General features: G+C 44.5%; 3 pseudogenes; 2 read left to right on the top strand and 1 right to left on the bottom strand.

The window, feature by feature from the left end:
- Positions 1–16,288: 16,288 nt before the first annotated feature.
- LOC116545046 lies at positions 16,289–17,283 on the bottom strand (annotated as a pseudogene).
- A 4,681-nt stretch (positions 17,284–21,964) lies between these two features.
- Positions 21,965–22,993, top strand: LOC116545047 (annotated as a pseudogene).
- Positions 22,994–23,793: 800 nt separating this feature from the next.
- LOC116545049 lies at positions 23,794–24,663 on the top strand (annotated as a pseudogene).
- The last annotated feature ends 2,133 nt before the right edge of the window (positions 24,664–26,796 follow it).

Genomic DNA, 26,796 nt, shown 5'->3' with positions numbered 1-26,796 from the left:
AACCTCAGCATCACGTAATACACACAGGTAACAAACCTGCACGCATCCCCCTGATTCTAAAAGAAAAGCTGAAAAAGAGAAAATAAAATAATAAAATGTGGGTCCTGCCGCTGATGCTCGCACAGTCTGGGGGAGGCAGAGCCGCTGCGGCCACAGCGGTGCGTCTGGGCGGTGCATCCGAGGTTATGGGGACAGAAGTGGAGCTGCCATCTGGCTTGGCATTGGGCAGGTGCCTCGGCTGAGGGGCTGGCACCTGAGAGGCCGCCTTGGGCCGGGGCAGCCAGTGGAACTGGCAAGCGGACACCAGGTTGCTTGAGCTGGGTATGCCTGGAGCTCAGGAGAGAGTCTGGGGCTGGGAAGAGGTGAAGGTTCTGGGAGAGCTCGTGGAGGAGGCAGAAGGAGGGCTGGGGCAGCTCGTGACCACCACTGCTAAGAGAAGGGAAGCTGGCTGTGCTGTGGCTCACGCCTGTAATCCCAGCACCTTCAGAGGCCAAAGCAGGTCACCTGAGGTCAGGAGTTCGAGACCAGCCTGGCCAACATGGTTGAAATCCCATCTCTACTAAAGAAAACAAAAACCAAAAAAAGAAAACCCCAAAATTAGCCGGGAATCGTGGTGCATGCCATGCCAGCTACTCAGGAGGCTGAAGCAGGAGAATTGCTTGAACCGGGGAGGCAGAGGTTGCAGTGAGCCAAGATTGCACCACTGCACTCTAGCCTGGGTGACAGAGTGAGACTCCATCTCAAAAGAAAAGGAAGCCTGTAGTCCTAGCACTTTGGGAGGCTGAGGTGGGTGGATCACCTAAGGTCAGGTGCTTGAGACCAGGCTGACCAACATGGTAAAACCCTGCCTCTACTAAAAATACAAAAATTATCTGGGTGTGGTGGTGAGCACCTGTAATCCCAGCTGATCAGGAGCTGAGAATCGCTTGAAACCAGGAGGTGGAGGTTGCAGTGAGCTGAGATCATGCCATTGTACTCTAGCCTGAGTGGCAGAGCGAGACTCCATCTAAAAAAAAAAAAAAGACAAAGGAAGCAGGAAGTTTCACAGGCACGGCCAAGGGCTGCTCAGTGCCATCCTTAGGAAGAGCTCTCCCTGAGAAGCAGCTGTGGTGGATGAGGCTGAGAAGCCGGGAGACTCAGGACAGCTGCCTTGCCCACCTGCTCTCAGGCCCTGGAAGTCTGCAGGGGGCCTGCTGTGGGCAGCCAGGGAGCACAGGCGGGATGCTGCCACTGTTACTGCTCACCCTGATTATGCAGAAGAGCACATCACTGGGGCAAGGACTTTCTTAGCACAATTAAAAAGGATAATTAACAATGGGGGAGTAAACTGCCTTCCTGGCAGTCCCCGATGACAGTGAGGATCAGCTGCTGGAGGGAGAAGGGCAAAGGCACGCTTCCCTTTTCCTAGACCGCCAAGGCCAGTGGACAGGGCCAGAGAGGGCCCTCCAGGCTTGTCAAGGACAGGCTTTGAATCCCAGGCTGGGCAGCGACTTAAAGGCCCCTGTCAGTCAGCAGCCTGGGGTGCTTATCTCATGTCCCTACCCTGGGTGATCTGCAGGGGGTGGCTGGGGAGGGGCACAGCTCCTCCTTGAAGGAAAGGATAGGCTGGCTGTGGGCCGATGTTGGCACACACACTACTCAGCGCTAAGGCGGCAGGCTGTGTCTCCCAGAAGCTGTGCATCTCCACCTACCTGTGAGCTGCCGGGTCTAGAGAACACGGAGTTTCCATGGAGCAGAGTCACAGATGGCTTGGAAGCTCCTGGGAGGCCATCCTTCATTAGGAACTGAGGGCCCGAATCTGTGGCTCAGGGCGGTGTTCTCACCTCCAGGAATCTAGCTGGCCATCTTCCCCCATGCCCATGGGCACCTTGAAGTGCCTCTAAGCTGACTTGTCACGTGTGGGCCGTCCTCGGACTCATCCGACAGCCTCCCCCTGGAGTAGATGCTGCGAGGTGCCCACCCAATACTCATCCCCTCCTCCTGCCTAACCGAATTCTGGTTTTGTTCAGGTTACCAATGAAGTCACTAGAGTCATTTTCCCAGCTTTCCTCGCAGCTGTGGATGGCCTTATGACACAGTCCTGGCCAATAAGATGGGAGAGGGAGTCCCTTCACAGAGAAATCATCAAAGCCACGCTAAGAAAAAGTCTGTGGGCCAGGCGTGGTTGCTCATGCCTGTAATCTCAGCACTTTGGGAGGTCGAGGTAGGTGATCACTTGAGGCTGGGAGTTCAAAACCAGCCTGGCCAACATGGCAAAACCTCATCTCTACTAAAAATACCAAAATTAGCCAGGTGAGGTGGCACACACCTGTAATCCCAGCCACTCAGGAGGCTGAGGCAGGAGAATCACTTGAACTCAGGAGGCAGAGGTTGCAGTGAGCTGAGATTGCTCCATTACACTCCAGCCTGGGAGACAGAGTGAGAATCCGTCTCAAAAGAAAAAAGAGGCCGGGCGCGGTGGCTCAAGCCTGTAATCCCAGCACTTTGGGAGGCCGAGGCGGGTGGATCACGAGGTCAAGAGATTGAGACCATCCTGGTCAATATGGTGAAACCCCGTCTCTACTAAAAATACAAAACATTAGCCGGGCATGGTGGCGCGTGCCTGTAATCCCAGCTACTCAGGAAGCTGAGGCAGGAGAATCGCCTGAACCCAGGAGGTTGCGGTGAGCCGAGATCGCGCCATTGCACTCCAGCCTGGGTAACAAGAGCGAAACTCTGTCCCAAAAAAAAAAAAAAAAAAAAAAGAAAAAAAGAAAAAAGAAAGAAAAGAAAAAGTACTTTGCGTTCTTCTCCTGCCTAGATTGAGGGCCAGAGGTATGACCCTGAGGCCGCACTCAGGAGGATGAAGAGCCACTTGCTGAGGATGGCAGAGCGGGAAGGTGGGGGATAGCATTGCACAGAGTGTGCAGTCCAACCCCATAGCTCTTTCTCACTTGTTTTTATGTGAAACAAAGACATCACATCTGTGGGGGTTTTGTGGCTTGGAGCCTTCCTGATTGCCGTCATTCCTATCCACGTCCTCAGATTTGGCCCCTTAGAGAGTTCTGCACTGGTTTCTCCCCCTGCGCCGGCCCCTCCTGGTTCAGGTCTGGTCAGGCCTACAGCTTTGCAGCGTCTTCTCTAGGCCAGTCCCTGGAGGGCACTGTGGCTTCTGGCACGATTTTCCTAAACGTCGTTTCTGGCCTCATTGCCCCACGTTTCAATCCTCCAATACCTTCCATTTCCCACGCAAGCCCAGATCCCTTAACCAGAGCCTTCAAGCTCTGGCCCCTGACCAGCTCTCCAGCCCCATCTTCCGCCACCCCCTGTCTGGAACGGCCTGTCTTGGTGACCCAGATGAGCTGCATGTCTGCTTCCCAGTGTCAGCTTCTCCTCCGCCATTCTGTGGTCCCACATCTCTGAGGCGCTCTCCCCCTCCAAGCTGCATCCCCCTCCCTTGCAGGATACAGGGGCCCAGCCCGAAGGGGGCTGGCCTTCTCCGGGTTCGTGGGTTTGTCCACCTGTCAGTCACAGCACTGTCTCACTGTGTACCTGCGGTTGAGCTGCCCACTGTTCTCACCCTGCCTGGACACTGCCTCCTGCCCAGCTCTGTGGCCCCGGCCAGGGTCCAGGCTCAGTGAGTGGAGGCAGCTCAGCCTCGCTGTGCTCCAGCCCTGGCCACGTGGCCACCTGCTGCTCACTGCAGAAGCCACAGGGCCCTGTTCCCTAACAACTAGAGAAAATGAGTCACAATCTCCTCACTCCAACCCAGCACTCTTTTTCAGTTTTGCCTGTGTGGACTGAAGCTTTTAAAAACTCAAGGGCTGGCTCCGGCATTTCTCCTGGCCACAGTTCACCGGGTTAGGGTTGACTCGACAGTTGGGCCTTGGTGGCTCTCTGTACCCTCTGAGTATAGTTTAAGAAGAAAAAAATGAAACGTCACTTAGCAAAGTGCAAGGAATCCAACCCTCCTTGTTTAACTTTCAGGAACTGCTTTTGGGAGCACCAGATAATTAAAATAATAATTAGGACCATAGAATCCTATCCACTGATCCTACATCAAACTTCTGACACCCTCAAAAATCTACGTGATTAAAGCTGGGCTTAGAGGAGTTGTCCTCACAAAGACGGTGCCCTGCATTGTGAAGATCGTGTTCCACTCGGCTCCACCCATGTGTGGACTTTAAAATTGGACCACACCATTTATTATTTGTTAGCATACATTTATTCTGCTGCCAGAGACACATTAAAATTAATGCCTTCTGTAGTAAATGTTGACTATATAACAAAAAGAAAGGGATACTGACCAACTGAGAAATACTTGCAACATGAATAGCATGTAAATCTAGTTAGGAATAAGAAGGCAAGGAAATTAAGGAGAGAACTTGACAAATGGTGTGTAACCTCATTTATTTGAAAATTAATCAAAAATTAAATATTATTTAAATTATTATTATTTAAATTAATAATTTTATTATTTAATAATATTATTTAATATTTAATATTATTTAATAATTTCATTATTTATTAATATTTAATATTATTTAATATTTAATAATTTTATTGTTATTACTAAAATAACACGTGATGACATGGATGCGTTATTTATTGGATAAATGCATTAATAAATAATGCATAGGCCCGGCGCGGTGACTCACGCCTATAATCCCAGCACTTTGGGAGGCCGAGGCGGGTGGATCACAAGGTCAAGAGATCGAGACCATCCTGGTCAACAAGGTGAAACCCCGACTCTACTAAAAATACAAAAATTAGCTGGGCACGGTGGCGCGCACCTGTAGTCCCAGCTACTCGGGAGGCTGAGGCAGGAGAATTGCCTGAACCCGGGAGGCGGAGGCTGCGGTGAGGCGAGATCGAGCCATTGCACTCCAGCCTGGGTAACAAGAGCGAAACTCCGTCTCAAAAAAATAAAAATAAAAATAAAAATAAATAAATAAATAAATAATGCATTATTAAATGCATTATTTATTAATAAATCAGTTTCTTATACTTTGGATGGATAATTTATTATTGATGGATGATGATTATGATACATTATAAAGAAATAATAATATTTCTTAGAATTTTGCCAAACTTTAAAGGAAAGCAGAAATTTGGTATAATCAATAGAAAGATGCTCTTGTTTATTATTGGGCTGGGTACAGTGTTGCAAACTTTCTACAGGACAGTTTGTAAATCTCAGCCCCTGAAAATGTCCACTCCCTGCTTTCTGTACACATAGAAATATACAGGAGGTTTACCAAAACAGTTGTAAAATATTAAGCCTATGAAATGTAATAGTTAACAAAATAAATATTGGATAAATGGCAGAAGGATATTGTCATAAACAGACATTTCTGTAATGAAATCATTTATCATTGTGGGTTTATTCTTTGAGGAAAAAATATTTATGGCACATGTTTTCAAGAAAGAGTAGACTTTTTAAGTTGATAACACACATTCAATGTTAATAGTTGCTGCAAAATAATAATTTTGCATGGTGATTTTGTAATTAATATGTAGCCCAACACCAGGGTATGGTATCTGGACTTCCCCATTCAGTACAAAGTTCTTTCTAGGGCACCAAAGTGATCTTACATCTGGGTTCCGCGGCATGGCTAATTAAACAACCCAAATTTTTTACCCTTATTGTTTAAAAGAAAAACATAATTATGCATGATCTATCAATAACTTAAAAATCAAATAAGTTTGTGCTTCCCAGAATTTTCAGTAAAATCAGAGATTGAATTAAAACAAACAAAAAAAGTCATGTTTATAAAACTGTATGTGCATGGAAGGACATTTTATTATTTTCTCCAAATTCATTGTGCCAATCCCATCTATATTACAACTGTGCTCTGATAACTGATGAAAGGATATTATTTAGTTATCTGGCTTGATAAAATAATAATATTGAAGTGAAAGTGCAATGAAACTAAAATTCAGTAAGACTACTGTGTACCTTTTAGAAATTCATATAAGAAACAAGATATGTTTCATTCCCTTTGTGAATTATCACTTTGAGATATGGTAAAATAGCTAAATAACACCTAATCAAGAAATTTGACCTTAGTCCTCTCTCCTTTCCAATGTATAATCCATAATAAACTTGCTTTCTTTTTAATTCTGTCAAAAACGGACAACCCGAAACTCTAACAAGCTCTTGGCCTGTGTTGGCCCTTTCTGCATTTTCATTTGAGGTGATGTAATTCATTATTTCCACTGATATGTTCAGAGCTCTTGGCCAGCATCTTTGCTATTCGTTTATTCAATCTAAAGTAATCTGTACTTAATAGAGTGCTGGAGCATGTCAGAATGAACAATTAAATATCATTGTTGTCATTGACAACCAGCAGTTATTGCTAAAAATGTTCCAGGCAGGAATGTGAGCATCGAGGTGTTTCTTTCAAGTAAAGGAGAAGTTTAAATGAAGTATCTCTTCTAGATAATGACCATTAAATGCTATGATTCAAATAGTGCTTTCTCATTCAGTCTATAGACATGATAACAGAGTTTCTTTTTTGCTTTCCATACTTACTGGCACAGGGAATTAATACTTTAACTGGTCAGACTTTTGACTGACAGTGTGATTGGTAATTATTTGGTTTGTTAGAGCAAGATGGGGCTCAGGTGGGGGGCAATCATTCCTGAATAGGGCAAGAGGGGACATGCTCTTGAAATCGATTAAAAGAACAAGTGATGACCCCTACATGAGCACAGAGAGAAAAACAATAATTGAATAATTTGAATAATGAGACAATAAAATGAGATTGTCAGAATTTCCACATAAAAATACCTTCCATAAATGCCCCCTTTTGCCCCAATGATGCTTCTAAAATGGGTGTTCTTACAGTCAACACCTGCTCTGTGTGTGTGTGTGTGTGTGTGTGTGTGTGTGTATGTGCGCACAAATGGGAAGGGTCAAAGGAGAGGGTATCTGGAGAACAAACAGCTGGCATAACTAAGTCAATAAATGTCCTTTGGTGAAATCATTCAAGCTGCTGAAAACTGTAGTTGTCCTTTCCCTAACTCCTAAAATAGGAGTACTAACTAAATTTCCCAGCATGGAGATAGAAATGTTTCAAGATGAAAATTTCCCAAGGTCGACTCAAGAGCAATATTCCTGGAGGAATTTGAAGGGGTGGATATAAGCATCTCGCTGTTTCCAGAAATGAAAAAAAACAAAAAGAGTGGCCACAAAGAGGGGCCGGTGAGTTTTCAGTGACACTGAAAAGACGGCCAGGTGAGGGGCGGCCACAAAGTGGGCTGGCACCAAAATGCAATGAGTGAACAGAGAGAACAGTGCTGAGCAAGGAAAGGGAGAGAACATGTCTCCTATCTCCACTGTCCCAGATCCTTGATGAGATGAGTGTCCCACTCAGGAGATAAATGTCCAGTCTCTAATTAGGTCACGTAAGAGGTCACCCTCCTGCATTATTTAATTAGTGTTTTGTCTGGTGATCACACAGCAAACCCAGCCCTTTTGCTTATCTTTTTTTCTTTCTCGCTTCCTCCCCTCCTCCTCTACGGTAAGAGCTATTTCACATATGACAGTCTGGCAGAGGGCTCATCATAAGTTAGTAAGAGTCAACATGCAGGTGAAAGAAGGTCCAGCAAGTTTTGGGACTCCTGTGTGCTCTAGCTCAATTTAGCAGAGATCAGTAGGATCATCATGTGTGGCCCCATTTGCTTCAGGTGTCTTTCTTTTGTGGCTGTCTCACCTGGAAAGAGGTTCTTACAGTTTGGTACAGGGTTTTGGCCTTTCTAAGTTCTCTGCTGTAATATCCTGAAATGGTAGCACACATGGTATGCTTCTTGGAAGACTCGTCGTTCCTCCTCAGAACCTTGTTTTAGCCTCTCCTGACTAACACAAAGAGGGAGAAAGACTCAGATGATGCTTTCCTGGATCTGTGTCACGATGCAGCTCCCAGCAGTCCGCTCTGTTAAAGGTTAAGGAAAAGCACTATTTGCGTTCCATTACGCAGTTGATGAATGGTTAGAGAATTGTCTGAGCAACTCTTACTTCCTTAATCCCTTCTAGTTCTCTTATCCAGGACTTTTTCTAGGTAATTCTTCAAACTAAGTATATTTCAGCCTACCTAAGCACACCTGTAGTTGAATTATCAACAACCCGTTAGTAACTAGCAACCGAATTGGTATACTAGAATTTTATTGTATTTTTAATGGTGATAATTTTATTATCACCATTTCTTTGAAACTTAGAGCCCCATCCCAACCCACCAAACCCAGAGAGAAAATCCTAGGAATTGCTGAATAGATTTGCATTCATCCTCCTCCCGTTTCACCTATCCTTGCTGAAGGAAGAGATGGAGGTGTTTTTAATCGATCTTCAAGTAACAAAGTATAGCATACTTCACACTCCCCTCCACACACACATATTCATACACACACAATCACTTATTCAGTTAATCCACATTTGTCACATCTTTTTTTTTTTTGAGGGTCAGATCAATAACTAGAACTGTACACAGTCATCCATTTGCACAGGTCTCATGGTTCCTGTCAATGATAATTGATCATTGGCTGAGACCAGAAGCGCCATTTCCCACTACCAGAAAGAGGCTTCATTCTGCTTGGAACTCTTACTTGACATGAACGTTGCACCTCCTTAAAAAGTACCTTTCTCAGAGGCCAGGCACGATGGCTCACGCCTGTAATTTAGCACTTTGGGAAGGCAAGGTGGCCTGATCACCTGAGGTCCGGAGTTCGAGACCAGCCTGGCCAACATGGTAAAACCCCATCTCTACTAAAAATACAGAAATTATCCAGGTGTGGTGGTGGGCACCTGTAGTCCAAGCCATTCAGGAGGCTGAGGCAGGAGAATCACTTGAACCCAGGAGGGTGGGGGTGCAGTGAGCCGAGATTGCACCACTGTACTCCAGCCTGGGTGACACAGTGAGATTCTGTCCACCCCCCACTTCTCCAAAAAAGTACCCTTCTCTTCTTCTGAAATGAATTATAAAGACTTTTAGGGCAGACTTTTAGGTTGCGTTTAATACTGCCCTTAAAATGCTTTGTCTATAGGAGCTGTGGAAAATATTTGTTGAATAAATGATTGATCGATGACAAGGCATGTAAGTATAGACAACTATCAATTACCTCAAGACTGATTACCACATACTTAGAATTTCTATGAACATTTTTTACATACTTTCATTCCAAAGCTTATTTTTATTATTTCGTGTATAGAAAGTAATTGATATGTGGAAGAAAACCCATAGGAGTTTTAATTGCTTGTTTAGTAGTTTTCTTTAAAAATGTATTCTCTCATGTATTCTCTGGAATACTACTTGACTGGCAAGGGAAAGTCTTTTAAAATAAAATAGTAAATTAGATCACAGAACTAATGACAAGGAAAACTAAAAATAAATAAGATAAAATAGTTAAAATAGTAGAAATAAAATTGAGAGAGAGAGCTCTATTTTGACATGCACTTTGCATTTATCTTTGAGAAAGCTTGCCATTTCTAAAGTAAAATAATTCAAAAAAGTGAGGTTGAGGAAGCAGAAAAGTTTTTTATATAATGCAGTTAAATTTAAATTTATACTCCTTTAAAAAATGAAATGTTTGGAATTCTCAGGATCTGTCACACACATGTTAACTTGTAAATGGCAAACATATCCTTAAACCAAAAATAAAGAATTAATTCCCCTTCTGAATAGCAGGACTCCCCACCAGCTGGCCAGTGGAAACAGAACTGTGTACTGTCTGCACTGTCAGTGGTCTTTCCTGAATCACTGCCTTGCCTGAAAGGCTCAGCAGGGAATATGGTAAGTGAGATCAAGACCCCCAAACAAGACAGACTCCACACCAGAGATAGGGCTGAGATTTAACCACAGAAGAAGAAGCTCTTGTTAAGAAAACCACATGTGTACATACGTAGACTCATCTCCTAAGTGCAGGAGGAACTTACGCGCTGTAGAAATTATTTTGGTAGCAGCTTTGAGTTACAGTTCTCCAGTGCACACTTGCATTTTAGTTTCAGAGTGTTTGCTTCTCCTTTTGTCTAACCACAGGGTTATGCACTGTAATTGTAGGCAAGAGCAGGAGGTGAAAGAAGCTTTTCAATTTAGATATACAAATGTGTATCATTCAGAATCAGGACCCTAGGATAAAACACGTGGCCGGGCGCGGTGGCTCACGCCTGTAATCCCAGCACTTTGGGAGGCCGAGGCGGGTGGATCACAGGGTCAAGAGATCGAGACCATCCTGGTCAACATGCTGAAACCCTGTCCCTACTAAAAATACAAAAAATTAGCTGGGCGTACTGGCGCATGCCTGTAATCCCAGCTACTCGGGAGGCTGAGGCAGGAGAATTGCCTGAACCCAGGAGGTGGAGGTTGCGGGGGTGAGCTGAGATCGCGCCATTGCACTCCAGCCTGGGTAACAAGAGCGAAACTCTGTCTCAAAAAAAAAAAAAAAAAACCAAAACACGTGACATGCTCAGTTAGTTGGGATTTTTTAAAGAAGATTCTTAATGAGGGACTGTTTACCAAGGCATGGGAAGAGGTAACAACCTGCAAGGGATACGTAGACACCTAGGGACCAGCGAGAGTGGAGAGCCTTTTCCACTCCTAGGCCTGATGGGACAAACAGAGGTAATGGTGTTATTGGAGCTTGGTCAAGAACTGAGCATGGAATAGAGTGACCCTCAGTGCTATAGTGCTAGTGCTGCAGACGTTGTCAGACCTGAACTCCAGCCAGGGTGGGGCGGGAGGAATACATGCCCTGATCTTTCTACTTTTCCTCCTCGGATCTCCCTCTGATGCTTTTTACCAGCAAAATTGAAACTGGGGAGGGAATGCAGTTGATTCCGCCCCATGGAAATCAGCCTTCTGGACACAAGAAAATAAGCAGGAGAATAAAAATGCAAAGCAAACACTGTGTAACCAACACCACAGGAGGGACATGTTTATCTCATTAAATATCACAGAGAAAACCTAAGTTACACTCACTGTACACTTTCAGCAGTTTCCTCCTGAAAGAGGAATTGAGACTTGAATTCAAGTTTTGAATATGCTGAGTTCGTTAAAAGCCATTGAAATAGTCCCTTTAATCCTCTATCCCTTAATCCACTGTAATATTTTTACTTACCTTTTTTTTTTTTTTTGTAAAGGAGTTTGTTTAGATATACATGGTATCAGTTACAATAAACTGTGCCCTTTTTAGGGCAGGACACAGTGTACATTCAGGACTTTCTAATGGTCCTTTTGATATGTGGTGAGTCTTACAGTGATGAGAAATTACAATGGAAACTTTGTGGATTTTTGGCCTACGAACTTCATGAGCTTAGGCTTAAACCTTACTCTGGGAAACTTGTTGAATAGTGAAATTCTGGGTTTGGAGTTTAAGCAGTTGTTTCTATTTTCAACACATTCATTAATGGGCCCTTTTGAAGTTCTACAGATTTCCAAATAGCGTTTTAAAAGGTAATTTGGGTTGAAGCTATGTGTAGGCAAACACAGCAGAGTGTTCTCTTTCATGTAGTTCTCTATTCATCTACAAATGCCATTGGTCTGCAATTTGCCTTTGGAAAACGCATGCAATTTGCTTTGATAAAGTTACAGTTTCATCTCCATGGTGCTCTTTTGGGGAAATCATGAGGCTTATACAAGAGCTGCTAAACAGAGCTGCCGCTTGTCAAAAGTACTAACATTTGAAAAATTAGAATTGCCGTAATTGGATATGTCTATTTTTAAAGATGCCTGTGAAAATAATCTCCTGACACAGTTTAACTCAAAAGGTTTTAATGTCTCAGTTCTGGTGCTCCTGGTCTACCATGCAGAGCCAACTATATATCCAAGACAGAGAAATAGAGAACTCCTGGAGAAAATCTGAAGGGAATAAACAGCAGCCTGCACCTGGGGGTTGTGGAGGGTGATTCACAGTAAAGGTGTCACGCAGTGCCTAAACGGCACCTTGGCATTCCTAAAATAGAACACGACATGATGAACATAGCAATGGGGTAAATGTTTTCCTTCCCGTGTCTAACATTGTTAGTTTCGTATTACTTTCATTTGGAACTTCCTCTTAAAAATATACAGATTTTAAATATATTTTACTACTTAATGTTAAATTATGAAATACCAAAAATATTTCACATTGGCCCTTGAAGTATTTTTCTTGATTATTCTTGTCGAGATAGTTGTTTTTTTTTTTTTCTATTAGTGCTGAAATAAGGCATAGCACACCCAAAAATAAAAATAAAAGGCTTGCTACAACATAAAATTTCAACAGACACTTGATTGTACTAACTCTCAGCACCAGAACCTTCACAGGTAGGAAACTTCTGGTTCAAAAGCATTGAATAAAGCCATTCTTTTTTTGACTTCTCATTCTATAAAACTTGCTAAAATCTATGAAAGCAACAGGAAAATACGAAGAAGAAAGCTCCATCTTCGTCGCTAACAAGAGTATTCCCCAACTCCAAATTTCACACTTGGAAGAGTATTAGGAAAAGACTCACTCTAATAAAGTGATTCTCAACCAATCAACAACAGTCTTACCTGAGCACCATGTTTCTTAATCTGTCAGCAACCTCTAACATTCTGAAAGTCCCCAAAGCCCTGAACTCCCGGCTTCCCAAATCCGTACATAAATAGGATCAAGAGTCTGCCCTGCTTTGTAAGATTGTGCCTGACCAACAGAGCTCTTCCTAACTATTGTCACTCAATCAGCTTTGTCTTTTTATTTCAGATAGTGGGTGGGGCGGTGGTCTTGTCCTTCTACAAAACATAGAAATTCAATCCTGCCCATACCCTACACCAGAGCAGCTTCACTCTTAGTTACTATACTCTCACATGTGTTCACGGTCAGAATGTTCCTAGTACTATCATTGTAATAGTGTAAAACAGGAAACAACCCATTTGTACATTAACAGTAGAATGGGAACAAATTGTGATATTTTTGTTTAATGAAATACCCTACAAGAATGAGAACGAATAAAAGACAACTGAATACGTCAACTTAGATGACTCTCAAAAACATGATGGTGATTAGAAAAAAGGAAGTCACAGAACAGTATGCAGTATATGTTTATAAAAAGTTCAAATGCAGGCTTGAAACAGGTAAGCTTTATAAATTATATCTCAAAATGAAACTGTTTCTAAAATGTTCTGATACAGGCAAATCTAAAGCGTCCATTATTTAGGAACACGTACATATGTAGTAAAACTACTCATATAAACAAAAGCAAGAGAGCAGTTGACACAATTTGTATTCTGGTCATCTCCAGGAGAGAGGAAGGGGATGTGATTGGGGCGGGCACCTGGGCTTCAGGGGGGTGACACTGTGCCTAACACAGGCGCTGGGCACAGGTGTTCATTTGGTTATTATCCATTAAACTGTACATATATGTTTTATACATTTTATATTTTCCAGGTTTTTATCTTTGAGTATTTCAACATTCACATACAATTTTATATGACAAAAAATTTTTTAAAAACCAAGATACAGAGTGGAACCGAAGGAGATAGAGCCATAAAAAAGCCTACCAAAAAAATCAATGAATCCAGGAGTTTTTTAAAACAGAAAAAATAATAAAATAGATAAATGGCTAGCTAGACTAATAAAGAAAAAAAGAGAGAAGAATCAAATAGACACAATTTGAAATGATAAAGGAGATATTACTACTGACTCCTCAGAAATACAATCATCAGAGAATACTACTAACAGCTCTATACAAATAAACTAGAAAATCTAGGAGAAATGGATAAATTCCTAGACATATACACCCTCCCAAGACTGAACCAGGAAGAAGTTGAGCTCCTGAATAGACCAGAACAAGTTCTGAAATTGAGGCAGTGATAAATAGCCTACCAGCTCAGGACCAGATGGACTTACAGCTGAATTCTGCAAGAGGCACAAAGGAGCTGGCGCCATTTCTTCTGAAACTATTCCAAACAATTGAAAAGGAGGGACTCCTGCCTAGCTCATTTTAGGAGGCCGGCATCATCCTGATACCAAAACTTGGCAGAAATACAACAACAAAAAGTGTCAGGCCAATATCGCTGATGAGCATCGATTGATCAGAAAGAACACAAATTTTATTGAGAACAAAAATTCTCAATAAAATATTGGCAAACAGAATCCAGAAGCACATCAAAAATCTTCTCTACCACAATCAGGTTGGCTTCATTCCTGGGATGCAAGGCTGGCTCAACATATGCGAATCATTTTTAAATAATAAAAAATATGCAATAAAAATTGTTGAAACATTTGTTGCATAAGTGAACGGAAGCAAGCTTACTGTACAGCGTGTAACAGAACAAGTGCGTTCCTCTATAATTTCATGCTGGCAAAAAACTGAGCAATAAAGCTGAGGAAGCTTGAGGCTCAGAAAACAGAAGTGACATGTTCAGTGTCCCACGGCTGGATGTGCCAAAGCCAAGGTCCAAACTCAAACCTACTGGACTCTCGAATTCATATTCTTATATGTTTTGTTACAGTGAATGACTCATTCATACACAGCCTCTGTCATGTTTCAGAATTTGAAGCTCGACAATCAATATATCAGCTTCATTTTATTATCCTCTAAAATAAAGATGATATCAACCTTCATAGGATTCTCATAAGAATTAAATGAAGTAGTATTTCTAAAATAATTAAATGAGGCCAAGGACATATGAAACACTAAGGCCAGGCGCAGTGGCTCACACCTGTAATCCAAGCACTTTGGGAGACCGAGACAGGTGGATCACGAGGTCAAGAGACTGAGACCATCCTAGCCAACATGGTGAAACCCCGTCTCTACTAAAAATACAAAAATTAGTTGGGCATGGAGGTGAGGGCCTGTAGTCAGTCCCAGCTACTCAGGAGGCTGAGGCAGGATAATTGCTTGAACCTGGGCAGGGGAGGTTGCAATGAGCTGAGATCCCACCCACAGTCCAGCCTGGTGACAAAGCGAGACTCTGTCTTAAATAATAATAATAATTAATTAATTAAAAATAAGCAAATAAATAAAAATAAAACAAGGCAGAATTTCAAAGTTTTATGGCAGCTTTTACAGAAATCACAGAAAAGAGACAGCGACTGATACTGATGAGCTGGGGGAGGAGGAGAGTGGGTAAGGGGTCTGGGAGGTTGGGGCTGAGCACAACAGGACAACAGAATGCTGGAAACCTGTGGGAAGCAGAAAGTGACGGGGTAGGTGCGTTGTCCTAGGGGCCCAAGGAGTGGGTGGCACTGCCCAAATGTGTCCTTTGGGCAGGAAACATCAACAGTAAGAAAATGCAGATGGCCTACCAAAGATGGATGGCCTCCAAAGTTAAAAATACCCACCCAGATCCCTTGGCCCAGTCCCATCCCCCCACCTACCCCCAACCCCCATCAGGCAGAGATGTGGCAGCATTTGCTAGCTTGTAGCATTGGTCCTCTGGGACCCTCGGTCTCCTCTTCGAGGGTCCTGCCCGGATTTGCTGGCACTGAGGGCAAAATGAACCTTCCAGATTGTCAGGGGAGATCAGCTGACTCCCTTTGATTCCCGGCCTCCTCCCCAAAGCCGGTTCTCAGGGCTGAGGGAGTCTGCTGCCCTCTCAAAAGTTAAGTCTATCACCCCTTTTTCCCAAGACATGCACCCTCCCGTGTCCGCCCTCCCCCAAACACACTATGTACACACACAGGCCCCTCCCTCCAAGGCGTGGCTGGGCTCTCAGAGGTAGTGGAGAGCGAGTGGGGGCGCTGGAATGTCTGAAGTTGCAGATTCAAAATGTGCCTCCTCCAGCTAAGCCCTGGGAATGAAACCCCAAACTTCTCCCCTCCGGTCTCCGAGCCTGGAGAATGAGTGTCCTCCCGAGAACCCGAGTAGAGGGATTGGAAGGTGTGTGGCTTGCACGCCCACAGCTCCTCCCTACCGGGGCTGAGCGGAGCTCCCTGAGGGCTGTGGTGAAGGCTGGGATCTGAGACGGTCTGTCAGAGCCTCCTTCAAGGGTTCCCCAGGGAGGGTAAGCTCTGAGGCTCTGGGGCATGGGATGAGGTGGGGTGGGGGGGGGGTCACTAGGGGAAGAGAGACTTTGGGGGCAGAGCCAAAGTCTGAGTGACCAGTGAGAGAGACGTTAAAATTCCCAGGATGCGCCGGGTGTGGTGGCTCACGCTTGTAATCCCAGCCCTTTGGGAGACTGAGACGGTGGATCACCTGAGGTCGGGAGTTCGAGACCAGCCTGACCAACATGGAGAGACCCCATCTCTATTAAAAATACAAAATTAGCCAGGGGGGTGGCGCATGCCTGTAATCCCAGCTACTCGGGAGGTTGAGGCAGGAGAATCACTTGAAGCCTGGAGGCGGAGGTTGCGGTGAGCCCAGATATGCCACTGCACCCAGCCGAGGCAAGAGTGAAACTCCGTCTCTCCCCGCCCCCCACCCCCCAAATATCCTCAGGATGGTCACTAGGGGTGGCTTCCTGGGGAGGGGACTCGGGTAGAAATTCTCCCAGGGGTGTAGATGGTCACCGGCAGGATGGGCTAGATTGGGGTCACCGCAGGGGAGGAACTGGGGAGGCTCCCGAGAGGGAGAGGGAAGGCTGAGCTACTGGGGACAGAGGACAGGGACGATCAAAGCCCGGAGCTGGGTGGGGAGGGAGGCCGAGTCCCAGGACGGGAGGCTGAGTCTGGGGGGAAAAGGAGACCAGGGTCCAAGAGCAGGTTCGGTGGAGCACCCCAGCCCCGGGCGGGCGGGGGCCGAGTCTCTGCGCAAGGCCCTAGAAGCCTCTGACATGGCAGTACGCCTCCAGGCTGGCGAAGAGGATGTACGGGAGCCACAGGCCCAGGAAGAGCGCGGTGGTGGCGAGTTTGCGTCCGCGCGGGCCGCCCAGCTCGCCGCCGACTTGCTGCCGGCGCCAGTACAGCTGCACGGCGATGCCCACGAAGGCGAAGACGGCGAAGAGCGTCACGGAGAAGGCCAGCGTGCCGGTGCGCACCTCGAAGGGGCGGCCCTGCACCGCCCAATACGGCGGCCACCGACCAGGCGACGCCCAGGCCCAGGAACAGGTTCACCGCGTTGGAGCCGGTCACGTTGTCGATGAACGCGTCGGCGCTCTGGTCCTGCAGCGCCGCCACCTTGCTGGCGAACGTGTCGGGGATCGAAGTGCCCAGGGCCACGAAGACAACAGCATTGACAGAGTCCTTGAGGCCAACGGTGCAGCTGAAGTGGGAAGCGAGGTCCCCAGTGAGGGCGGTGAGCAGGCCGATGACCAGGATGGAGACGCCAAAGCAGGCGCCCATCACCACTGGGCTGCTCAGAGCAGTCAGTGGAGGAGACAGCACTGAGGAGGCCCTGGAAGCTGCCACTGCACCCTGCGAAGGTGATCCTGTGCCTGGAGTGGACAGAAGCCCCTTTGCAAAACCTCTGGGTCATTCCAGAGAGGAGGGCTGACCTTTTTGATTCCAGGGACATCTTTTCCACGGGCACTGGATCTCAGTCCATGGAGAGAACAAAACCCAAGGCAAAGATAGCAGAGAATCCTGCCAACCCACTGGGGTGGGGGGGTAAAGAAAAGAGCCCCATGTTTCCTGCTCTAGGGGAGGCCCAAAGTGATGATCTCTTTCAGTCTGCTAAACCAAAACCAGCAAAGAAAACAAATCCCTTTCCTCTCCTGGAAGATGAGGATGATCCCTTCACAGATCAGAAAGTCAGGAAGAATGAGTCAAATCCAATAGTCAGCAGGATGTCATGTCAACAACACAAGATATTTTTGAGGATGATATATTTGCTACAGAAGCAATTAAACCGTCTCAAAAAACTGGAGAGAAGGAGAAAACATTGGAATCCAATTTATTTGATGACAACATTGATATCTTTGCTGACTTAACTGTAAAACCAAAAGAAAAATCCAAAAAGAAAGTGGAAGCCAAGTCTGTATTTGATGATGATATGGATGACATGTTCTTCTTTGGTATCCACGCTGAGACAACCAAACCGAAAAGCCGATCTGCACAGGCAGCACCTGAACCAAGATCTGAACACAAGGTGTCCAGCATCTTTGATGATCCCCTGAATGCCTTTGGAGGCCAGTAGAGCATAAAGGGTATCCACGTTACCCTTCAGCTGCATTGCTGAGTCAGTGATGCTGCTGTAAATGCTCGTGGTCTTAACTGGATTACAAAAAGCTCATACTAGAACAGCTAGCTCATCGTTTACCCAGTGTACTTAGTCTTTTTCTGCACTGGTTTCATCATGGTTAATACTACAAAACAAAAATAAATATTTCACAGTGGAAAAGTGTTTTTTTGTTTTGTTTTGTTTTAGCAAAAAGCTTCTTTTATTCTTGTTTGAAATTATTTTTCTGCTTACAAAAGTCATTTATACTTGATCTGGGAGGATGTGCCTGGCACCACAGGGCAGAGGGCAGAGTTCTCTCCGGCAGCCTCGGGAGGCCCTGCTGCTAATCCACTGTCTTTTCTGCCTGCACCTGGGTCCTGACTGCTGCGTTTCTGCTCAGGCAGAAAAAAAGGAGTGTTTTTTTTTTTTTGTTTGTTTGTTTTTTTAATGTGAGAATCTTTATTTTGACAAGTTAGTGCAGTATAAAAACTTGACCTGAAAAGTTAAAAAAAAGCAGGTAAAAATAAATATGTTTACAAATTACTGTAAAAACAATACAAAAGAGGATTCCAATTCTTAGTGAGGAAAAACCAAAATGCGTCCAATTGTGTAAAGGCTCTTCCCTTGCCAGAGACGGGAATAAAGCTGAAGACCCACTTTGGTTTTGCTGCTGAAAAATACACAAAATAACTTAGAAAAACCAGTCAAGGTCAAACGTTGTGAGCCCACTACCTATACCTGCCTATGTTTGATTTGAGGAATGTCGATGACCACAGTGCAAGGCAGAGCTGATGGTAGGACAGCCAGGAGAGCCTGTCATCCTACATTAATCTTCAAGTAAATGCTGAAGAAAAACAAGCCCTTAGTGAAGTCTGAACTCTGCACTTGGTTGACCGGATTTCCTCCATTCTAATGCTCAAAATAGTTTACTTCTTGGCCAGCAGAACGATTGCCTGGAGCAGCTGCCTTAGCAAACGCTTGCTGCTTCCAGCTTTCATGTGTTGGGTCCCATGTCAACCACAGTCTTAGCAGAAACTCAAAGTCTGTGTGATGTGGCAACTGTTGGCTACACCTGGAAAACCCTTGAGTTCATGGGAAATGAAGGAAAGCACCAGAGTTTGCCCATCTGTGGCTCAGGGCACACTTTGCATCTTTGTAGGAAGCACCTCGGTACACTAGAGGCTTGCCCTCTCTGCTGCTGTCCACGTTAGTGCTGGTTCTGCACGGGCTAGCTGGCCCCTCAGAAACGACATTTGGAGGGCAAGCAAGAAACCTCTAAGTCAAAGGCTTAGGATCCCAGGTTTTAAACTCAAAAGCTGAGAAGAGCATGGAATTGCAAGTCACTGGAATATGGCTTCCCCTCATTCCCCAAAAGCTGCAGAGGGAAAACAGCCCCAAAAGAGAGAAAGCAAGAAACTTAGGATGCAGGAACCAGTTCCATTTCCTAGTTTGGTTTCTGGAAAGAAGCAAGCAATGCAGTGACTGTCACAACTTGGCTGTAAGAATTCCCTGGAGAAGCCACTGAGGAGAATAGATGGTCTTAAAGATAACCATTTTGGATTTGAGAGTTCACTTTGGGAACACTGAAAAGCTTTCCATTGGAGATGATTGTCAAGAACAGTAGCCTGAACGTCACACATGGCTAACCCAACTGCCAAGGAATCTGTGACTCAAGAAGTGAAGAATGCACAAGAATGGATCACAAGATGGAATTTATCAAACCCTAGCCTTGCTTAAAATTTTTTTAAAAAAAATATCTGTAATGGTACTGACTGCTTGCTTTGAAGTAGCTCTTTTATTTATTTATTTATTTTTTGCAGTAACTGTTAGTTTTTTAAGTCTCTCGTAGTGTTGTTATAGTGAATACTGCTACAGCAATTTCTAATTTTTAAGAATTGAGTAATGGTGTAGAACACTAATTCATAATCACTCTAATTGTAATCTGAATAAAGTGTAACATTGTGTAGCCTTTTTGTATAAAATAGGCAAATAGAAAATGGTCCAATTAGTTTCCTTTTTAATATGGTTAAAATAAGCAGGTGGATCTATTATTTCATGTTTTTGATCAAAAACTTTATTTGGGATATGTATGGGTAGCGCAAATCAGTAAGAGGTGTTATTTGGAACCTTGCTTTGGGCAGTTTACCAGTTGCCTTTTATCCCAAAGTTGTTGTAACCTGCTGTGATACGATGCTTCAAGAGAAAATGTGGTTATAAAAAATGGTTCAGAATTAAACTTTTAATTCATTAAAAAAAAAAAAAAAAAAAAAAAGACCACTAACATTTTAACCAGAGAGAATCACACCCGGGCCTTGGATGAATGAAGGCAGTTACCCACCTAAGAAGCACAGAGCGGCTCTCCAGCCAGCGCGAGTCTGCGCATACGTCCTGGAGCGCCTCCGGCCGTGGCCTCCCCCGTATCCCCTTGGTACAGCTTCTCCCTCCCTGTCCCCTTGTCCCCAGCTCTGCCGTTCTGCTTCTCTTCCAGTTTCTTCCCCTGGCTGCCTGTTGCGTGTTAGTCCCCTCCGTCCACCCCACTGCAGACCCGTCCTCGTCCGTGACCCCATGGCTGTCATCTCCGTCTTTTCCCCAACCCTCAGCATGGCTAACCCTCCCCGTCTTTTTTTTTTTTTTTTTTTTTTTTAAGTAAATTAACTTTTACCACGAAAATAACTTCAGACATTTTGAGAACTGGTAATGAAGACATTTACACAGTCTTTGTCTCCTTTTCAACCTTAAAGGCAGATCTCCAGCAATAATTCTAAAGTGTAGGAGCAAATGAGTTATTTTTTTTTAATTTGCCAGATATTCTTTTAATTAGAATTATAAAAGACCAAAAACATTTTTTTTGCAAACTGCCTTTTTAAACAAATGATTTGCTTTTAATTACAAATACTGTGCATGACGATGCCTTCTTCTGCAAAACCAATAAATACAAGAACAAATTTTAAACAGATGATTTGTCCAAGATATTTGAAAAAGGAAACAAAAGCCCGATTTTCATTATAAGAATTCATTGATTCTCTAACCTTTCAAAGATTAAGCTCAAAGGTGTGATTCATCTGTAGAAGAGAGAAAGAGAGACCATCTTACAGATGCTTTAAATAGCTTTTGATAATTTTCCCGATGTCACCTTTACTTTCTGGAACTCATAGCTTCATAAAATAGCTGATTTTAAAATATTTCTAATGAACTGATTAATGGGGAAAAGAAAGTATGTATTGAATGCATGTTATAAATCTTACCATAAACAATTATGCATATCAAAAGACAGTAACTTTAAAATGGTACAAAAAAAGTGAGGAAAAACCTGAATTACTTAGGAAGAGGAATGCCGGCAGTGCCGGGCGGTTGTCTGCAGCACCATCAGTCCATCCAGGAAAGTCAGTTCCGACTGCTCTGAGCCTTGGCCGATGGCTCCCAAGCGGCGCTGTCACAGAGTCTTCCCAAGGCCGTTTCGCCCTTCTGCGGATCCAGCTGCTTCCTCCTGGTGAGGTGTGCAGTATGACTGTGGTGACCCGGTCACAAGCCATTGCCTCACTTTCTTTGCTGTAAAATTTGTTTCTTGATTAAAAGCAATATGGAATACCAATTACAAAAAAAAAAAAAAATGGGGCCAGTCCCACCCAGTGCTCCGGCGGCTTCACCCCCGCGGTGCGGCTCGCCCGCCCGCCGTCCCGTTCCCTCGGCCCCCCTGCCGCAGGCGGACAGGAAAGCAGGCAGTCCCTCTGGCTGTCCGCCTGGGAGGCGCCGGCTGAGCCCGGGTTTGCCGCTTTTCTTCCCGGCGGAGGGATCTGCGGCGGCTGAGGAGGCGGCGCTGATCTGGGAGGAAGAAACAGTTCCGGCGGCGGCGGCGGCGAATAAAGGACGCGCCGGGTGAGGCGTTCCCGCTGCGGCAGGCCCAGGAGCGGGGTGGGACCCGGCCCCCGGCCCCCGGTCCTCAGCCCGTCCCACCGGACCCGCTCTCCTGAACTCTCCATCTTCCCCGGCCGAGCGCGATCGCCCAAGCGGCCTCAGGCTCCCTAGCCCTTTCCCCGCCCCCGCCCCCGTCCCCGCCCCGGGGGCCGCCGCCACCCGCCTCTCACCAGGGCTCTGAAGAGAATCCACAAGGAATTGAATGACCTGGCCCGTGACCCTCCAGCGCAGTGTTCAGCAGGTCCTGTGGGAGATGATATGTTCCATTGGCAAGCTACAATAATGGGGCCAAATGACAGTCCCTATTAGGGTGGAGTATTTTTCTTGACCTTTCCCAACACATTACCCCTTCAAACCACCTAAGATTGCATTTACAACAAGAATTTATCATCCAAATATTAATAGTAATGGCAGCATGTGTCTTGATATTCTGCGGTCACAGTGGTCTCCAGCACTATTTCAAAAGTACTCCTGTCCATCTGTTCTCTGTTGTGTGATCCCAGTCCAGATGATCCTTTAGTGCCTGAGATTGCTCGGATCTACAAAAACAGACAGAGAAAAGTACAACAGAATAGCTCAGGAATGGACTCAGAAATATGCGATGTAATTAAAGAAATTATTGGATAACCTCTACAAATAAAGATAGGGGAACTCTGAAAGAGACAAGTCCTTTTGATTTCCATTGGACTGCTTTCTATGAGCCCACGCCTCATCTTCCCCTGTGTACATGTTTACCTGATAGAGCAGTGCTGCGTGTTGTACATACTTGGAACAACAAACTGTAAATACTGTACTCTGCACCAACATTGCCTCCTAGCAGAGAAGCGTGTGTGTGACAAGCCACTTCTACAGGCATTACCTAGGTGTGAGACTAAAAGCGTTCCTTATTGACTTAAATTTGTATAACAGCAAGGTGTGAGGGGGATGGTGGGTTTGGTGTGTGCTTGGATGGGAAAGAAAAAGCTCCACTCACCTGTAGGAGATTATTTTTAAGTGGAATCCATTTAAACTCAAAACAGTTATGAAAAGCAAGGTGAAGCACATGAAGCTGTGTCTGTATGCATTTTATTCTGAAGGAGCTACGTCTTAGGTGAAAGTTATGACCAACCAGATTAAACTCTACCCACATCCTGCATTTTAAGGTCTCAGTTTAACTGGTCAACATTTAAATGGATTGGAGCTATTAGTACATCAAATGTAATGGGCTTTGTTCCCAACTCTTTTACATCTCCCTGCTCCTTCACCCTTTGGCCTTTCAGCCCTTCTTTCTCTCTTCCATAGTCTTTGGTTTATACGAGGTTTCTCGGTTAATACATGGCTAATAGCTCTTATTTTTCTTTTTTTCTTTCTTTTTTTTTTTTTTTTTTGAGACAGAGTTTCGCTCTTGTTACCCAGGCTGGAGTGCAATGGCGCGATCTCGGCTCACCGCAACCTCCGCCTCCTGGGTTCAGGCAATTCTCCTGCCTCAGCCTCCTGAGTCGCTGGGATTACAGGCACGCGCCACCATGCCCAGCTAATTTTTTGTAGTTTTAGCAGAGACGGGGTTTCACCATGTTGACCAGGTTGGTCTCGATCACTTGACCTCGTGATCCACCCGCCTCGGCCTCCCAAAGGGCTGGGATTATAGGCGTGAGCCACCGTGCCCGGCCATAGCTCTTATTTTTCTTATGTTTTAACTGCTTAGGTCTGTTTGGATGTAAGGGTGAAAATCCATCTGATGGAAATACTTGTGGATATTTAAAGACCCAGTTGCTCCTCTGGAGCTTGTACGTTCAAGAATGATTAATCTGTGAAATAAACTGATTACTACAGTCATTATAAAAAAAAAAAAAAAAAATACCCGCAACATGTACCCGGAATACCGGGACCTGACCGCAGCAGGCACTGTCACCCAGTGCTACCGAGACATGGGCGCTGGCACCGTGCCGGGGCCCACTCCATCCAGATCAAGAAAGTGGAGGAGATCGCAGCCAGCAAGTGCCACCGGCCGTCCGTCAAGCAGTTCCACGACTCCAAGATCAAGCTCCCGCTGCCCCACCGCGTCCTGCGCCGTCAGCACAAGCCACGCTTCACCACCAAGAGGCCCAACGCCTTCTTCTAGGTGTGTGGGCCCTCGCCTGGGTGTGCCCCAGATAAACTCAGGAACACCCCGTGAAGAAAAAAAAAAAAAAGTTCACCTTCTCCTGCTTTCTCATCTACTCGAAAATGAAATTCAATGTAAACTTCAGTTCATTTCCTATGGAAGCCAATTATAACCCCCAAGATACAACCCCAAATGCCATAATTTTGAATGCTGAAATCCCAAAAGATAAAAATCACGAAACTGTAATTCTGGGAAAAAACATTTTAAAAAATGTTAAAGCTGTGCATTTACATTTTCAAAAGGGGATTTACTTGAGACACATAAAAGCATGACAGAACACTATAGGCTACTTTACACAATAAAATAGGCACAAATACATTTTTTTGCAAGCATAAGCACTTGGGTATTCTAACAACAGTCATGTGACTATAACAGTAATGAGCAAATAAATATATATTCATTATATATTTATTTCTTCATATTCATGAAGAAATAGGTTAAAAAGGGAAATATATAAGTGCATATTGCTATTGTTGGAAATTGTGTGCACCCAGATTTAAAATTGCAGTTATCTGAAATACTGTGCTGCACAACCCAAGTCTTTTGATGGGATCCATCAAAAACCACAGGGAATCACCATGATAACATAAAGATATTAAAAGATCTGAGATCTTGAGAAATTTTATCTTTCACAAATGTGGATGTGCAAAATGAACATCTCTCCATTTACAGAAGCTGTTTCAACATTTTTCTATGTGGCACTGCTCTTTTAAACAGGCACAATGTTTACACACAAAGTCGTTGTTGTGATAATATACTTTTGTGAAGTCAAATTTGCAAAAATCTATCAATGAATTAGAACTTTCTGAAAGTCTCTACACAATTTATACCTCCAGTATTGCAAAAAAGGCAAAGATGAAATACATAGCATAGTGAATTGTAAACAATTAAATAAATTGAAATTAAAGCAATGGTCCATTAATGAGGGAGAGTCCTCCTGGGGAGGGGCTTCCATGCCTCCCATTCTGGGCACTTCCAGACTGTCTTCAGGAGTTGCTGTCCTTTAGTCATTCTATTTTGTTCTGAGGCTAGTGCAAGAGGGAGACAGGTGAGCACATGCTGGAGGGTGGGGACATGTGGGACGGCTTCAGTCCAGGCACGGCTGCAGGACGCGGCCACCCGGCTTTCCCTGGCGGGAGAAGAGCAGCCCAAGCAGGCTGCGGGCGCAGTCCCAGCTCACACAAGGCCCACAGCGCCCTGCAGGGCCCCAGAGCCCCACCTTAATTTTCACCTTTTGTTCCCTCCCGTTTTCCTGCTTTGGAGACCTTGTTAAGAGGGACTCGAACCAAAAGCTTATAAACACGACACCTGCATTCCCTTCCAGTCCTTCATGGTTTTTTTTACACACAAAGTTCACAACCTTTACTTTTTCCAACTGGAAAACCAGTTTTTCCAACACTGTTTTTAAAAAAGATCCTTTTATCATATGCTGAAAGCCCTACCCATACATAACAAGCCCACTTCTGCGTCTGACTCTGTGGGAGCCTTAGCTTAATAATGAGTCCCCATTTGGTGCCTTCCATCTCTGACTTGAAAATGCAAAGTAAACATTGGAGTCATCCCATTCTACCCATCCCCATTCCCCCTTCACACACACACACACACACACACACACACACACACACACACACACATCCTCTGTGCTGACTGAGAAAGAATGCAAATAATTACAAGTATGAGAGATTAGCCATCACCACTTGGGAAGTGAAATAAGAGGGAATTTGATGGCAATAATAATTTTAAGATAGGAAATTATTTCTAAGTTTTCTAATGAATGGGGTGTGTCTATAGCCATAGCACCCTGAACATACCGGATGTAATGTATGGGGTGGCTGACTTTCCTACAAGACAGAAGCCTAAATAGGCATTCTCCAATAAGTCATTTCGTTTGTCGTTGACAGAATAATGGATGGGACAGGTTATAATCGTTACAACAGAGTGGGCATTTGGTTTGATTTGCTTTAAGTTAAGCTGCAGGCTGCTGAAGGTGAAACGTACACACACAATACGACTTCATATTGCGCCGAATGCAGTATTTCAAGGTTTGAGTGATACTACCGGGAGGTTTTCTGGCTAGAGGCCCCTGAGGGAGCATTCGCTAAGCCAGGGTGGAGTCTCTGCAGTACACAGACTCTGAATTTCCTGCATGAGTTCAAGCAGACATTACTAATCATCACATCATTCTGTCAAGCTAGTCACAGACATGTCCCTAGGATCTTGCTCAGTACAGAACGTTTCTCAACTGTTAATGATTGAAGTTAGCATATAGATTAAAATCTACTTAGCGTCCCTAATGGAGGTTAATTTACCTTAATTCAGAGTCTTGGTCCTTGGTTTTTTCAGTCTCCCAGACTCAGACTCAGGGATAGTGATTCAAGTTCATCAAGTTACTGGGGACCAAATAAATGAATACAGTGATAGACGAATCCATGATAGATAGATAGATAGATAGATAGGAAATGCATATGATTTTTCAATGGCAATAACTTTGATAATGGGGGGAAATGCTCCCTTTTTGCTGTTGTAATCCTTGGGAAAGTGGTTTCAGGAATACAAAATGAGAGCAAAAAAAAACGTGAAGAATTTTAAAGTCTTTTCCAACCAACTATATAGTCTAATCTGAAATACATTTCCTTTCCCACGAGAAAAATGGAGTAGAAAGTGTTTCCCGCGGCCATCACCTAAGCGACCCGAGAACCTCTGGCTC

Source organism: Sapajus apella, unplaced genomic scaffold (genome assembly GCF_009761245.1).
Source record: "Sapajus apella isolate SASKATOON/1434 unplaced genomic scaffold, GSC_monkey_1.0 scaffold244, whole genome shotgun sequence".
Lineage (NCBI taxonomy): Eukaryota > Metazoa > Chordata > Mammalia > Primates > Cebidae > Sapajus > Sapajus apella.
The sequence above is the reverse complement of the archived record's forward strand: the minus strand, read 5'-3'. Positions and strand labels throughout refer to the sequence as shown.